The sequence below is a fragment of the Carassius gibelio genome, chromosome B14, assembly GCF_023724105.1.
Source record: "Carassius gibelio isolate Cgi1373 ecotype wild population from Czech Republic chromosome B14, carGib1.2-hapl.c, whole genome shotgun sequence".
NCBI lineage: Eukaryota > Metazoa > Chordata > Actinopteri > Cypriniformes > Cyprinidae > Carassius > Carassius gibelio.
This window is the reverse complement of record NC_068409.1, coordinates 26,428,472-26,443,003: the sequence shown is the minus strand read 5'-3', so window position 1 is coordinate 26,443,003 and position 14,532 is coordinate 26,428,472. Positions and strand designations below refer to the sequence as shown.

General features: G+C 39.2%; 1 protein-coding gene across 4 annotated transcripts in view; it reads left to right on the top strand.

The window, feature by feature from the left end:
• Positions 1-14,532, top strand: part of LOC127971145 (ETS-related transcription factor Elf-1-like) — a 40,456-nt gene that overhangs the window by 11,628 nt on the left and 14,296 nt on the right. The window lies entirely within an intron of this gene.

The following is a 14,532-nucleotide window of genomic DNA, read 5'->3' as shown; positions in this document are numbered from 1 at the left end:
GAAACCTCAGTATCTCATTGAGAGCAGAGTGACAAACAACTCTAGTCATTGTCCCTGAGCACCACTTTTTTGCTTATTCTCTTTTTTTTTTAAGATACAACCCTCAAAGAACATCATTTTGAGTTTTCCACGTATAATTATGCCTGACACTATACTTACTATAGTAACTTGTGTCAGCACCATGGTATGTGCCAAGTCTAGCTTGTAAGTAGCAAGTCAACCAGTCTCGTAGAGAAAACAGTATTTTTTTATTGATTATTTTGATAATGTTCAAACATGTGGTCAAAAGTGATGTTGAAAAGAGTTTTAGGTAAATTAGTATCTTGGTTGAAGTTACAGATGGTAAAATGGCCACTATCTTTAGGGTAACAATTCATGTTTTGGTAATATCTGAAACTATGTCAACTATTATCATATTGAGGTTCTTATATGCATTATTATTAATGTAATAACATTCCAAAGTACAAACAGTACATCATTTCTGTTCAATTAAATTCATGTGAAAACGTTTTGGTGGAGGTCAGAATACTTGGATTCTAGGGAATTTTCCCCCACCCTATGTCATATGACCCTCAGGTGTTCAGGACAATATCAGATTTTACTTATCTCGTCAGACCCCCTGTTAGGGTGGAGATAACAACACCACTCAAACCATTATGTCCCCCCACCCAACTGTTCCTGATTTGTATTGTAAATGAGCCAGGGCACCTGGAGTTGGCTAGTAGTCAAACACGGGCACTTTTGCTGAGGATTGCTTTGTTTGGGGCTTCTCTTCAGGCCTGAGTTTCTGTCACAGTTGGCAGCCAGGTCGGTAGTGTCAGGTTGGCTCTTCACATAAAACAGCGTCAACAAGTCCCTGCCTGTAATTGGATCATTAGGTCCTGCTGAGCAGGAGGGGTGGACCAAACTGATCTAGCTGGTCTTGTGTGAAGAACAGAAATGGGCTGTACCTGAGAAAGAATATTTGTCCTCTTCCTGTCACAGCATTGTGTAGCATGGATGGTTTTGAGAGCTGTTGCAGAGTTTCATGTTGAAGACTATGGTTGGTTATGGAGTTTTTAGAATGAGCTTTGAGATGGTACTGTAGTTTGAGGAACCTGCTGGAATGGTAGCTAACTGGAGATTTTGAGGATATCTCTGAGGTTTCTTTATTCATGTATCCCTCAATATTTTACTTTTAAGGGGTTCTTGAACTAATGGCACTGTTCCACTGTGTAGTATGACTCGGCTCCACACGGCTCAGTACGGCACAGCATGGCTTGGCTCGGTTTGCGTTTCCACTGAAGCTTAGTACCACTTTAGAGTGGGTAGGATTATTCACATGTCGTTATAGTTGCGGCGTCTCTACTTCCGCGACTCCTGAAAAACGTTTTAATTCTGCGTTACCCCATCAAGCTCTCACTGGATCCTTCACTGGCTTCGCTGATTTAAATCTAGCAGTTCTGTTGTGTTTGTGTTACAAGTTCAGTGACGCAAGTTGTGACGATTCTTTCCAGCCAATCCATGCTCAGCAGAATTTACACGTACAAGTAACCGAGGTGGTACTAAAAAGGTACCAGGTACTGTACCCAGTGGAAAACCCCCCAAAAGTGAGCCATACTGAGCTGTGCTGTGCCATACCATGCAGTTGAAAAGCAGCATTAGTTTTTGAGAGGTGTTAGCACTGATGATCATGTATAAAAGCGCTAGTTTGTAAATATAGCATAATACTCTAAGAAATGTTTGTCACAGTTGAAGCTGACTTCAGTTTAAATATAAACTTATGTGACCATGACTACATTATGCAAAAATCCCAAACTATCCCAAACTAAGTGAAAAGTTTCATGAGATCACCATATGAGATAACAATCATTTCACCACTGGGTGTGTTTGAGTTTTTACTCAAAGCAGTAGTGTTCTGCTAAAATAGTCCAGGCAGTCATTCCTTTGTTGATGTGTTGTTGACTGCTTCTGGCAGATTTGCATCACGTTTTCATACTGCTCTCCCCATTTCCATTGAGCAACACACATTCTCTGTGTCGAAACTATCTGATTCCTGAAACAAGCTCAGACTGGCACACGCTTCTCAGGTACAAGATATAGGCTACTAGGAGAAGACTCGCTATCACAGATGATTACATTGTAGATTTGTTTTTCAGTATCAGCTTAAAGAAAATGAGAGAATATTTTGAGAAGACCAGTTCTTTTGTATTTGATGCATGTCAGCAACTAGAGATAATACTTTTTTGACCAAAACATATATAACATCACAGTTTGGAAAAGAAAGCGGAACATTTGGTCAGTCAGTTTAGCCAAGACAAACACATGGTCTTGGTATAATAAGGAAGAGTGGCTTGCAATCTCTTCTTGGAAATGCCCTTTTTGTTGAAGTTGACAACTCCCACCCACCTGCTACCCCCGTTTTTTTTTTCCACTGAAACTGCTCACTGAATGGGTTCTTTCTGTTGTTCTAGAGTTGAGACTGTTCATTTACATCCTGTTTCCAAGGTCATAGATTATACCATGTAAACTTTCATAATTGTTGGTGTCTCTTTTCAAAGTTGAGCAGTGTTGAAATTGAGTTAAACTAGGATGAATAAACGTTTTTTATTTATTTATTTATCATCAAATGTATCTTTTTTATGCTTTAACCATGTTGGTGTCAGAAAATGAATACCACTTTACTTATTATCATTGTTGTATCTCACCAGAGATGAGCTGCACATCACATGTTCACAGATGACTGATATGTCAGACCACTTCCCATGTAAAGCACACAACTTGGTATTTTTGCTTAGAGTGTATTCACTAAATTAGTCACAAAACATCACATCATCTCATGCATCTCATGACAAAGGGCTACAAAATAACCAAAAAACCAAAAGCACACATTTAAAGACTGCATTGAAATCAGTCTTATGAAACCACGCATTGCAAACACTGTGTTTTCCAGGACTACTTTCTTTTGTTAAAGCAGTTGCAAGTTCCTCTTTTGACAGAAGAGCCTCTGTCCGTTTGCAACCTGGTGTACAGCCACTTTTGAATCAATTCAGCCGCCTGGCATTCTCATTTAAGAGGAATGCTGGCAGCATTGCACCCTTCCAGAATCAAAGTGCAGTGGATGACATATTCCCATTTGGACCATGCAATAAAACCATTTACTGCTGACACTGGTTTAGTGCTACGTATCCATCCAGAATCCTTGATGCTTGGGTCCAGACACTGAGTTTGAATAGTTGTTTTCATGGAGCTTTAGTTGCACAGGTGTATGTATGTTTGCGTTGCTAACAAGTAGGAGATTGACCAGATGAGGACAAGTGGTTGACAAGCCCCTCTGTCTAATATTCTAATCTATCTTGTAAACAATGAGTACACAGGTCAGACATGTGACTGGTTATCATCATTGCAAATTTGTTGCTTTTCATAAGAACAGCTCAGGGCAGATACCAGCCTTGTAATGCAATTACAAGCAATTCAGGCTCACAAAGATAAACAAAGAGCTTCACAGTTTAAAAGTTGTGAATAGAAGCGTCCATTTCGCCAGCTCTAAAGCAACACGTGTGGTGAGCAGCTAAGCGAGTATCTAGCGTTTTAGAGAAACGCACACAGGCTTTGAACAAGCTGTGGGCGGTTGCGTTTATCAGAACATTAAACCACAAGTCACAGTTCTAAAAAGACTAATGCTAATGAAAATGTGTTAGTTTCTGATGGTTAAATGTGAGGCTTTTAAAAAATAAGGATCCATGGTAATGATGTGAACAATGGTTTGTGTGTACAGCATCGTATATGCGCTGAATGATGCCAACCATTTACATATTCTTAAGAAGTTTTTTTTTTTTTTTTTTATGTCTAACTACCTAAAAAAAATAGTATCTTTTAGGCTAGTATATGGAAAAAAACGTTTAAATGACATTGATATTTCAGTGGCTAAGATTCATGGAAGTTGGTGGTGCAGTATAATTGGATGGTTAATTGGTCCAAGTGTGTCCAGTTTAGGAACACAACATCCTCAGTTAGTAATGCATTACATCAGCCAGAGGAAAGTTTACTCACAAGTTCTGTAATGACATCACAACCGATGGGGGTGACTAAAATAATACATAAAAAAACGGAAAAACTATCTGTTTAAGTGTGGTTGGAAGGTGGTTTCAGCAGTATCATATTTTAGCTGTGGAAAATTGAAATCCCAGAACCCTGGATGACCCGTGGAAACCACCCCCACATCCAAAAAGTTGTGTTCACAGCACTACTTTAGTGGTAGTTATGTTTTTAGTATTATAATAATGAGTTTTCTGTTGTGACTTGTCCTTGTATGTACCACAGACATTCTGTATGGCTAGTCATTTCACACTTAAAATAAAAATCATATAAAATAATTAGCACTTTTGTAAGATCTAAAAAGAAAAGGATCGTTGCCATAAGGCATTGGGTTTGCTATGAAGGTACCAGTTTGTTTCAGTTCAGGCCAAAGATTGACCTAATTGTTTAAAAAATAACTCTGTTCACTGGTTACAGTCAGCTAAAATGCAAACTTGTTTGGAGTGATATTCAAATTGACCTTCTGGCAGAAGTATTTGAAATTATGGTTTGTTAAAATAAACTAATAATTAATTAAAATTACAAGACGTTAAAAGAGAAGTGATTTGATGTGTTATATCAACAATGTTACTTAATACACTTAAATTAGATTTCTATTTCAGTAGAGTGATTGCTATTTATTTTTAAACTATTATTTATGTACACAAACATTTAAAAATGTTATACATTTCATATCTTGTTTTCTGGCTTTATTTTTCATCTTTAAATGTCAACTACTCATTGTATCTGTGTCATATAACTCAACATGCTATAGGTCACCGCACAACCCCTTTCTTGGCAACTCCTTGTTTACATTTTCAATGTGATTCTCATTTAGTGTTCACAGTCCTCAAGAGATTTTCTGTCTATTGCATACGCACAAATTAGTGCCTTGTTGTTGCTACCTTGCAGTGAGTGCAAATGCTTTAGTATCAGATTCTGCTGATTTGATGGATAACTGTGTTTTCACTAACTATGTTTCACTTGTTTGTTTTGTACTTCTGGACTTACTTCAGGATATTGTCACTTATCTGCTTAAGTAGATTTTTTTTTTCTTTTTAAGCTCCCACATTTGCAGCTTTACATATTATTGTTGGCTTTTCTCATCTCGTTGCTATCATGAGCAAACGGTGGCACTACAAAGGCCAGCGTTCCTTCTCAAATATTGACCTGAATAAAACCCAACCACTAGCATCTGCATCCCGCGTCCTCACGAACTGACAAACAACGACAACAAAATGGCAACACGTAATTTCTCTCCCATCACTGATCTCTGAAAGTCATAACAGCCATTCTTTATCGCTCCATTGCTCTCCTGATTCTTGTATTGAGATATCTGAATGGATGGATGGGGGAAGGGGAGCGTTATTTTATTGTGGTGTGTCTTTATTGCGGTTTTGTTTGCTTTGCGCTGTTTTTTTCCGCCTGTTATGAGCTGCGCAGGTGAAGCCCAGGAACACATTCACATCAGCTCATTCAAACATTTCCAGCAGTAAATAAAAGTACATGCTCTCTGTGTAATTAAGAAAATTATTGTTGTATGTACTATATCTCATAACATTGAGATTGCTATTCTGATTCAACACATGAAAATTTGACTTTTGCAACAGTAGCTGGAGAGTTGGATCATTTGTTGAATAATTATATGCAATTAGTCAGTAGTTGATAAAAAGAGAAGTCCTCCTATACACCCTCCCCATGGGTTTTATTAGCCAGCATGGATCTGAAAGCTAATCATATTACAGTACTGTGGATTCATCAGCCTCTTGCAGAATAATAACGTAAATTATATACGTAAGCGTATATTACCACAATAGAATATGTTAAATGCTTATTACTGAATATAGGTTCTCTTTTTTTTCTTTTTCTCTCTTTTTTTTTACGTAGTCTGCAGCTTTATCCCATTTAACTGATATGTAATCACTTTAGGGAAATGTAAGTGACCTCCTTTCAGGTTGCAGCCAGTTTTTCATATTGTCATAGTCGAGACCACATGATGTGACTAGAAATGAAAACTACACCACATATTGCACACGGCCCCTGCAGCTCCACAGGGCCAAAGGCAAACCTTACATAACGTATGATAAATGCAATGAATGTCAGTTATTTTAGGCCAATGGTGTCAGCTATAAAGTATTTTATGATGCATTATATTCAAGGAGCGCCAGCCCCACAGCTAGTAGTGCATGACTTAGTGTGACTTAGTTTTAGAGCCTGATGATTTTATCAATGCCTGTCAGGCTAGATAAATACAGAGACAGATACGGGTACAGTAGCTCCGAATACCTGTTAATTCAGGTGTATTTAGGAAAATGACGTCAGTCAGTTTTAGATGCCAATTCTTAGCTTTGAATTTAGTCAGCCTGATTTTGTTTTTGTGTGTATGTGTGTGAAATAGAGCAGTATTCAGAAGCTTGCTATTGCTGTTCCACTACATTGCATCTAAAAATACGGCAAATAAAATATCTTAAAATATTATCAAATCTAAACGCCTAAGTTTGGTTAAATTATGTTTAAATGTCAGAATATTTTGAAGGATCTTGAACAGTCCTAATAGTGCAGCTTTTGTCCATGTGGACACCTCTCACAGTTTGTGTCCAGACGTGTTCGGAATGCTATTTCCATTTAAAAGCCAGCTTCAGTTTCTTTGTACCCCTAGCTTGGAGATGCTTAGCTGTGATATCAGTCAAGAGATTTGATTCTCATGTACTCTTCTTTTTGTTTGTTCTGCAAGGCCTTGAGCGCCCAGAAATGAACTTTAAGTATTACCAACGTGCAGTTAGTTTCTCTTTCACTGACAGTGAAGTGAAAAGTGAACTTTGAATTTTTTGGTTAGTGAAAACCTTGTGATGACTATGGCCTTATCAAAGGTTGCATGCAATCCGTGTCGTCAGTGCCTGTTTAGGGTTCCCAGAATTTTATTTTGAAGCATGCAGGTGCAAGGCAGGCATGTTTTGCTGCTGTATTCAGGGTGCATTTTTCCCTCCTTGTGCAGACATATGCTGTGACATGTTGGTATTGGTATGAGTGTAAACACATTGGGGATGGGCGAGTCAAGATGGCGGGGGAAGCGCTATTTCACAAGAGTGCATATGTCGCCATAGATGAAAGCATGATAAATACAGCCTCAGGAGAGCTGGAAGGTCCCAATTTATAAAGAGTGGCATTAACAGTGAACATACCTTGATTTCTACCAGGTTTAACCTTACTGGCATCAAGTTCATTGTGTATATTGAAGTATGCAATGAGAACTTTTTTTTTTTTTTTTTTTTAGCAAAGACTGAGGTGTGATGTTTAATATATCACAAATTTTACAGGTTCTAAACATGGCCAGAGGATTGTGAGTGTGAGGGAGGTGCAAACACTTGAATTTGAATTCAGTATTAGCCCTGAGCTTCTCCAGTCTTGTCATGCTCTGAATTGACGTCAGTCAGTTTTAGATGCCAGTTCTTAGGTGTGAATTCAGCTAATTTATTTTTGTGTGTGAAATAGAGCAGCATTCAGAAGCCCTGAGCCCTGAGTTTCTTCAGTTTGTCATGCTCTGAATTGTTCCTGTGTAGAAGCCAAAACATTTTGTCTTTGTATCGAAATATCTGAAATGTTTTTCATATTGCATATGTAGCTGGAGTCAGCACAGATACTGTGCAAAAGATCCTCACAATTAGATGCTGGAAGGTTCTTTAACCAGCACGTCATATTGAAACAGCTGCATGTTTGCAGTACATTGTTACTTTACCATAATATATACATTTTCAAATCAAAATCGTAATATTAGATTTTTATCAGCAATTATACTTATTCGATATTTAGCTGTGCTTGCTCATTTTCTTTATTTTTATACTGACGTTACCTTTTTCCGTCATCTAACACTCACTTAAACTTAGTCTTTGGAAAACTGCCAGTATCAGTTTTTCCAGTGTTGTGATCCCTATAAATTCACTTGTTCTATTATCAAGATGACAGATTTTAGAGATAGTTTTAGTGCATCATTATTATCTTCTCTATAAAAAAGTATTTAATTTTTATATCAGCCATTGGTCTATATAGTCAGCAATGACATGAAAATAATTATCCAGAATAGAATTTTCACATCAGCACATCCCTAATAATATCATTCTGATACCAAGATCCCATTTTGCAAATACTGGCACTTGTAATTGACAGAATTTGAAATGGTTAACTTTTACATTTTAGGCCTCAAAGTTTGAAGAACTTTTGTCTTTTTTAGCCCCTGTGGCAATTTCCTGTCCTGTTTTCACAAGTCTGACGTGTATTCCTATCTGTGGTGTGTGGCCACATAGTAGAATCAGTTCACAGGAAGATCATTTTTAACATTTTCTAGCACACACTATGTGCCTTTAAAGAAGTCCATCAGTTGGGGTCAGCTCGCTGCTGGAAAGATAAATCTGCTTACACTTTTAAACATCAGCAATTGCCCAGCAGCATCTGTACCAATGCCTGAGAACACTACATTCACATAGAGGAAATAGCTAAGCGTTTAGTAGCAGGAGATGAACCCTGAGTGTGAGATGTGCGAGAGAGGAAGTGAGTAAGGGCGCACCAAATTCTGTTCCTCATGTTGTTTTCTCAGTAATTAACTCCAGTCTGCAACACCCATACTACATGGAATTTAGTCTGTAAAACAGTCAGTTTCATTTTTCTTTTTTCCTAGCTTAAAGTCACTGAATGTATGTATTGGTTTTGTGTTAGTGAGGTCTTGATTTGATGGTTTTAGTTGATAATACGGTGTCTGATTGTGCGTGTGATGGTATCAGCACAGTAGAGTGATATCTGAAATGATATCTGGGATGATAAGTGAAGCTTTTTGAAAGTGTCTGAAGATGAGTTTTTAGAATTCTGAGAACCAGACTTGTTTTGTTCTTCTCAGAAGCGAACCACTGAAGGGTGACATAATCTGAGGGTTCAGCGTAAAAGTAGGGGGCCTTTAAAATCTTTTTGTGCAAAATGTCTAAAAAAAATGTATGTAACGTGTGCCATGTTGGCGTTGTTATTTATTTATTTATTTATTTTCTTATAGTGGTTACCTACTGTATAGAAATATATGACATTCGAACATGTCGAAACACAAAAAAGTGAGAAAAATAGAGTCTAAGAGGAAGGGGAAGAAGTTTCCACTGTCAAAATGAGAGAGAAGTGTTCGCTTGTTTGTGGTCTAACAGTCAGGAAGTAGCAGAAACCGACTGCTCAGTGATGCATTTCCTGTCACTGCAAAATTCACAGGTCAGTAGTGGCTGTTCTCTTTCCTTTTGCATTTATCTTTCTTTACTTTTAGGGTTCCTATACCATGGCTTTAAATTTGGCCAACTGGTGACCCATTTCATAGGGTAGGTTGTATAATTTAGGCAGTAAAACATCCTAATTTTTAGCACCAGCTAAACTGTACAAATGTGGTTGTTTGGTTTTTAAGTAATCTTAAAATTGTTTGGAAAACCATTAATTACATTTCCATAAGGGTGGGTGCTCTTTGACTTCTCCCACAAACAAGTTTCCATCTGGCAAAGATGAACACAACTGATTTTAAACAAGCGTCTTTAGACCCTAATGAGTTTAGTGGCAGGGATTTTGCCTCACCTGGCCTCAGTCTCTCCTCCCTAGCCTTTAATGTTTGGAGACTCTGAGCTCTAGGCTCAATGATAACAGCTCCTGTCTCAGGTGGGTGTGGGCCCCTAGACTTTTTCTAGCGCCTCGAGGCGGAGTGGAAAAGTAGAAGAATTGTGAAGTTGCGAGATGAGATTAAATTTGCTTAATCTCCAGCAAAGGTAGCAGAAGACACAACCTTTCTTCTGGTTTTAGCAGATCTCTCTCCCCTTCTTTTTCCTTTTGCCTCCATCCCCCTACTTTCACAAAGGCTGTTCTAGTTTTATAATGGCCTTATTTATTTATTTATTTTAATCTTACCTGGCTTTTGCTTTTATCCTTAAACCATTTTTTGGACCTGTATTCGATGCACACTGTCAACTGACAACTAGCAGAAGTTGCTACGTGGTGTTGTTGTAGACTGATGTGGCATTGGGAGTTGCTTGTATGCTAGTCTCATTAATTGTAGTCTCTTTTGTTCTGTTGAATTAGCAAACATTAGCCTCACGGTCCCTTGACCTTTCTCCCTAATGTATAATGTACTCTTCACTACGTCTGTGACCAACAAAGGGGTGTGTGATGGTGATACTTTCACATCACTTTAAGAGGAAGAGAAAGAAAATATAGCCTTTTTTGAGCACTGCAAGAATGTCGACATGAACATACAGACGCGCTTTTGGAAAAATTAGTCGCCTTGGTAATTTTAATATCGACATAAATTGGGAAATTTGTCAAAAGAACAAATATTAATACAAAAAAGAGAAAGTCACTGCTCTTAAATGGTTTCATTATCATATGTAGCATTGCTTTTATGTTGCCAATTTAATATTTACTCTATTGATCAAATAATACATGTTTATTGAGCACTATATTAGCGTATTTGAATCATTTCTAAATGAGCATGTGAAACTGAAGACAGGAGTAATGGCTGATGAAACTTTGAAAGTCGTGACATTTGTCAAGTATGGTAACTCATATTTGGAAATGGTGCTCTGCATTTAACCCATCCAAGTGCACGCAGAATCAGTTATTTTCAGTTATAACATTTCACAGTGTTACTGTCTTGACAGTGTTTGATCAAACAAGTGCAGCCTTGGTGAACATATGTAAAAAAAAAAAAAAAAATGGCATTGAATGGTAGTTTATATTCTTATTAATATAAAGTGACGTAACATACAGCCAAGTATGGTGACCCATACTCAGAATTCATGCTCTGCATTTAACCCATCCAGAGTGCACACGCACAGCAGTGAACACACACACCGTGTACACACAACCGGAGCAGTGGGGAACAATTTATGATGCTCAAGGGCACCTCAGTCGTGGTATTGCTGGCCCAAGACTCGAACCCACAACCTAGGGGTTAGGAGTCAAACTTTCTAACCATTAGGCCATGATTTTCCTGTTAGTGTTAGCATATTAGTGAAGTTTTTTTTAATTATTATTTGCATCACTTGGCCATAGAACAGGATAGCAGCTTCTGTCAGGGCTGTTTAAATGACTGTGACCATATTATAGATGAAGAGAGTTTGTACACAGCCCATTATCTCAGCATTACAGGACTTTACTTGAGTTGAAGCATCATATCCTCACATTCACAGGAACTAAGCTAAAAACACCCATGTTCTGCTGAGTTAAGCAGATGACCCTGTTGAAAGAGGCTTTTTTTTCCATATTGATTGAAAGAGTGCTGCTGGCATAATTCCATCCTCTTTCCTTTGGTAAGTGGGGACAAACCTTAAGCTGTCTCAAAAGACACACATAACTGTTTACTAGCTCACTGGAGGTGTTTTAATGTCACATTTTTATAGTGGAACCAGCATTGTGGACATGGACAGTGTTTTCAATTGAGACGAGCATGTTCTGAAATGTCAGGAATGCCAGTCCCCCTTCCTGACCGAGCAGGAAAAGAGCTTCACATTCCTCTTACTTTCTCTTAGTTAGTGTCTCTCCGAAAGCCCTAGTATCCCGTGCTATTTTAAGAGGCAATCTAGACGAGTTTTTCTCAAATGCGTTGACATCACTATTGCCATGACATCACTCCCCACAAAGTAACTAGAGACGACTTCGCCCTCTCCAAAACCGCCATCTCCATCCATCCCTGTGACATCATCAGAATATGACAACTCACGATCATACCACATCTTGGAACCATGATCCTTCCCATCAAACCATTCACCTATGTTAGATGATCATTCATTTTTGAATTCACTTGCCCCGTGATTAAATTCCATTGTCAGGGTGAGTCATGGCTTAGTCATTTTCAGTTGTCTTAAATTACCTCCTTTCATGGTCAACACTGAGCTCAGCTGAGGACTCTACAGGGGCGGGTGGGTCCACATGGTAAGATGTATTTGTTCGTAATCATTCTCCCCTCAAAACTGGTTATTCCATCCAACATTTTAGTCAGCGTCTTGCTATATATTTACTTGTTTTGACAACACAGACTAGGCGCTTTGCCAGACCCATACCAGCTGCTGCATTAGGGCAATTAGAGACTACGGCGGGCATTTTTCAAGTACACCTCACAGTTTTACCTTGCTTACTGACCGTGTATCCTTAGTAGACCTCAGCCATGGAGTGATTCCATGTGAGCCCCACCCTGGAGAGTGTTTGCTTACTGAAATCTTGAGTACTGAGTAACTCTCCCTCCCCCTCGGCGCCTCTGGATGACGTGCAGCAGGCCTTTGTTTTGGTCCATTTGCATGTGCGTGTGTTGGGACAAGGCAAGTGTTGTCGCATCCACTTGTATCATTCCCAGGCTGCAGTCACTGTGGCGCAGATCACTCGCCATGTGCCTGGCACGAGGTCTCGTTATATACCACTGGGAATCAGCGTGGAGAGCGGCATGATGCACACAATCACAGATTTGCACAATTTTGCTCCCCACCAGGCTCATCTCTCTGTGTGAAATGTTCCCATCAATCCCAAATCACGCTTTCATTTGCCAGCACATCACCGTCAAATGGTGTGAACGACTTCATTATTCAAAAGTAGGGCTGTAGACCATGGCAAGATTGTCTAATAGAATTTCAAGCTGCGAGCTTTGGCTGTGGCGTACGCAGCTGCAGTTTGAGGTACACAGAGCTTTTTGAATTGAAAAGAAGAACTGAGAATCACATGAGGCCATTTTGAGCTAGTCTGTAAGAGAGGAGGCAGAACTCAGCCATGGTCTCGCTTGGCGACTTCTGACCCCTGGCTAACGCTGTGGAGACTTCATGGGCGAGTGCTTTCCCAGACTGCAGAGGTAGGCATGACCCACGCTGTGTGTGGTCTTATTTTGCCTGGGGTATCACTGTAGTTGTGATTATCATTTCTAGCATGGCTGATGCTACAGATCTGGGTGATGCCTCAAATTGCGTGGTTTATTGAGAAAGAGTGCACTTCTATTTGATATTAAATGATCTTAAATACACCATAGATTACCTTAGACTCTGATAAAGATACTTAAGCATCTAGAAAAGAAGGTTTAATTGAAAAAAATAAATAATTGGCTGATAGATAGATATATTTTGTTGCATTAAACAGAGCAAAATTGATGGTAAACACATTTATAACATCACAATATTATGTCAAAACAGTAATATTGTGAAATATTATTACTATTTGTAACTATATTTACTGTAGAGACTTCAAAATCACAAAAAATCTTATCGGCTCCAAAATGTTCAACTGTAGTCTATATTACATATGAATGGGCCGATATTGGATATTTCATTTTACAGGCTCATCTATTAACAAATGTAATCTTAGCAAATCTCAAAATGATTTTCCATATTTTATACTGTGCATTATAATGTAAATACATTTTCTTTAAAAATAAATCTTATTTAGACAAAATAATTTTGAATTATAATAAGAGCCATTTCTTGGTTATCTGTCATACAGTTATTATTGGTTTAGGATATAATTTTAATATCTCTTTTAATATACCTTACCTAGAAGGCTTGATCAAATTATTTTATTTTGATGTAACCACCCAGAACACCCTAGCAACCATGTAGCAACTTCCAGAGCATTGTGTTGGCAAGAAAATAAATAATTGGTTCAAAGAGCTTGTCTTGACCAAAGCCAGGGAGAGGGAAGCTTCAGCAGGGTGCTCCAGATGTTAGCCCCATGCTGTGGGAAGGGAGGCAGGGCTGAAGGGATCTTGGGGGGCCATCTGGTTAGTGGTAATAATAGGCTGGGCCTCTCTGTCATGGCATACCTTACCTCACCCTGTTCCTCGCTCTTCTGGAGAGACAAGGCCATATCTCCATGTTGACTATGGGACTCCAGCTGCTACAGGGATCTTGGGCACAGTCCGAGCTAAACAGGACATTTGTTTGACCTCCGTGCCACCCACATGGGCCTATCTTTCCTATTCTCTCTATCTGCCCCCATTATACCCTTTACCCACCCACCCCAACAACCCCAACTCCCCAGACACAATTCAGCCTGGTATGCGCTTGTTGACATACTGTCCTTTCAAAGCAAACAAGCCCCACCCTGCCACAGAGGAGACATGGGCTGCTCTGCTGCCATTTTATACCCCCTTTATTGGTTCGGCCAAACCACCTCTCCTCCCCCCACTGCTCTCGTTTAATCTTTAACCAGACTGCAGCCCCTCCTGTTCCTCCTTGCCGCCTCAGGGCCAGACAGAGGGTACTCTTTACTCTCAGCGTCCTGTGTTTCTTGTGTTTTTGAGTTTCTGTAGTTTAGCTGGATTTAGTATGAGGAGTGGATGTGGACTTTGGATGAGGGTGTGTTCTGGGCCTTTTTTCACTCATGTGACTGATAACCCAACCTTGTTTACAGTACCCCTTTGATCAGGCTGGCTGATCTCATATCCTGTGGCAATCCATGCCCCTCCCCTTCCTCCACACTGCCACTGAAGAG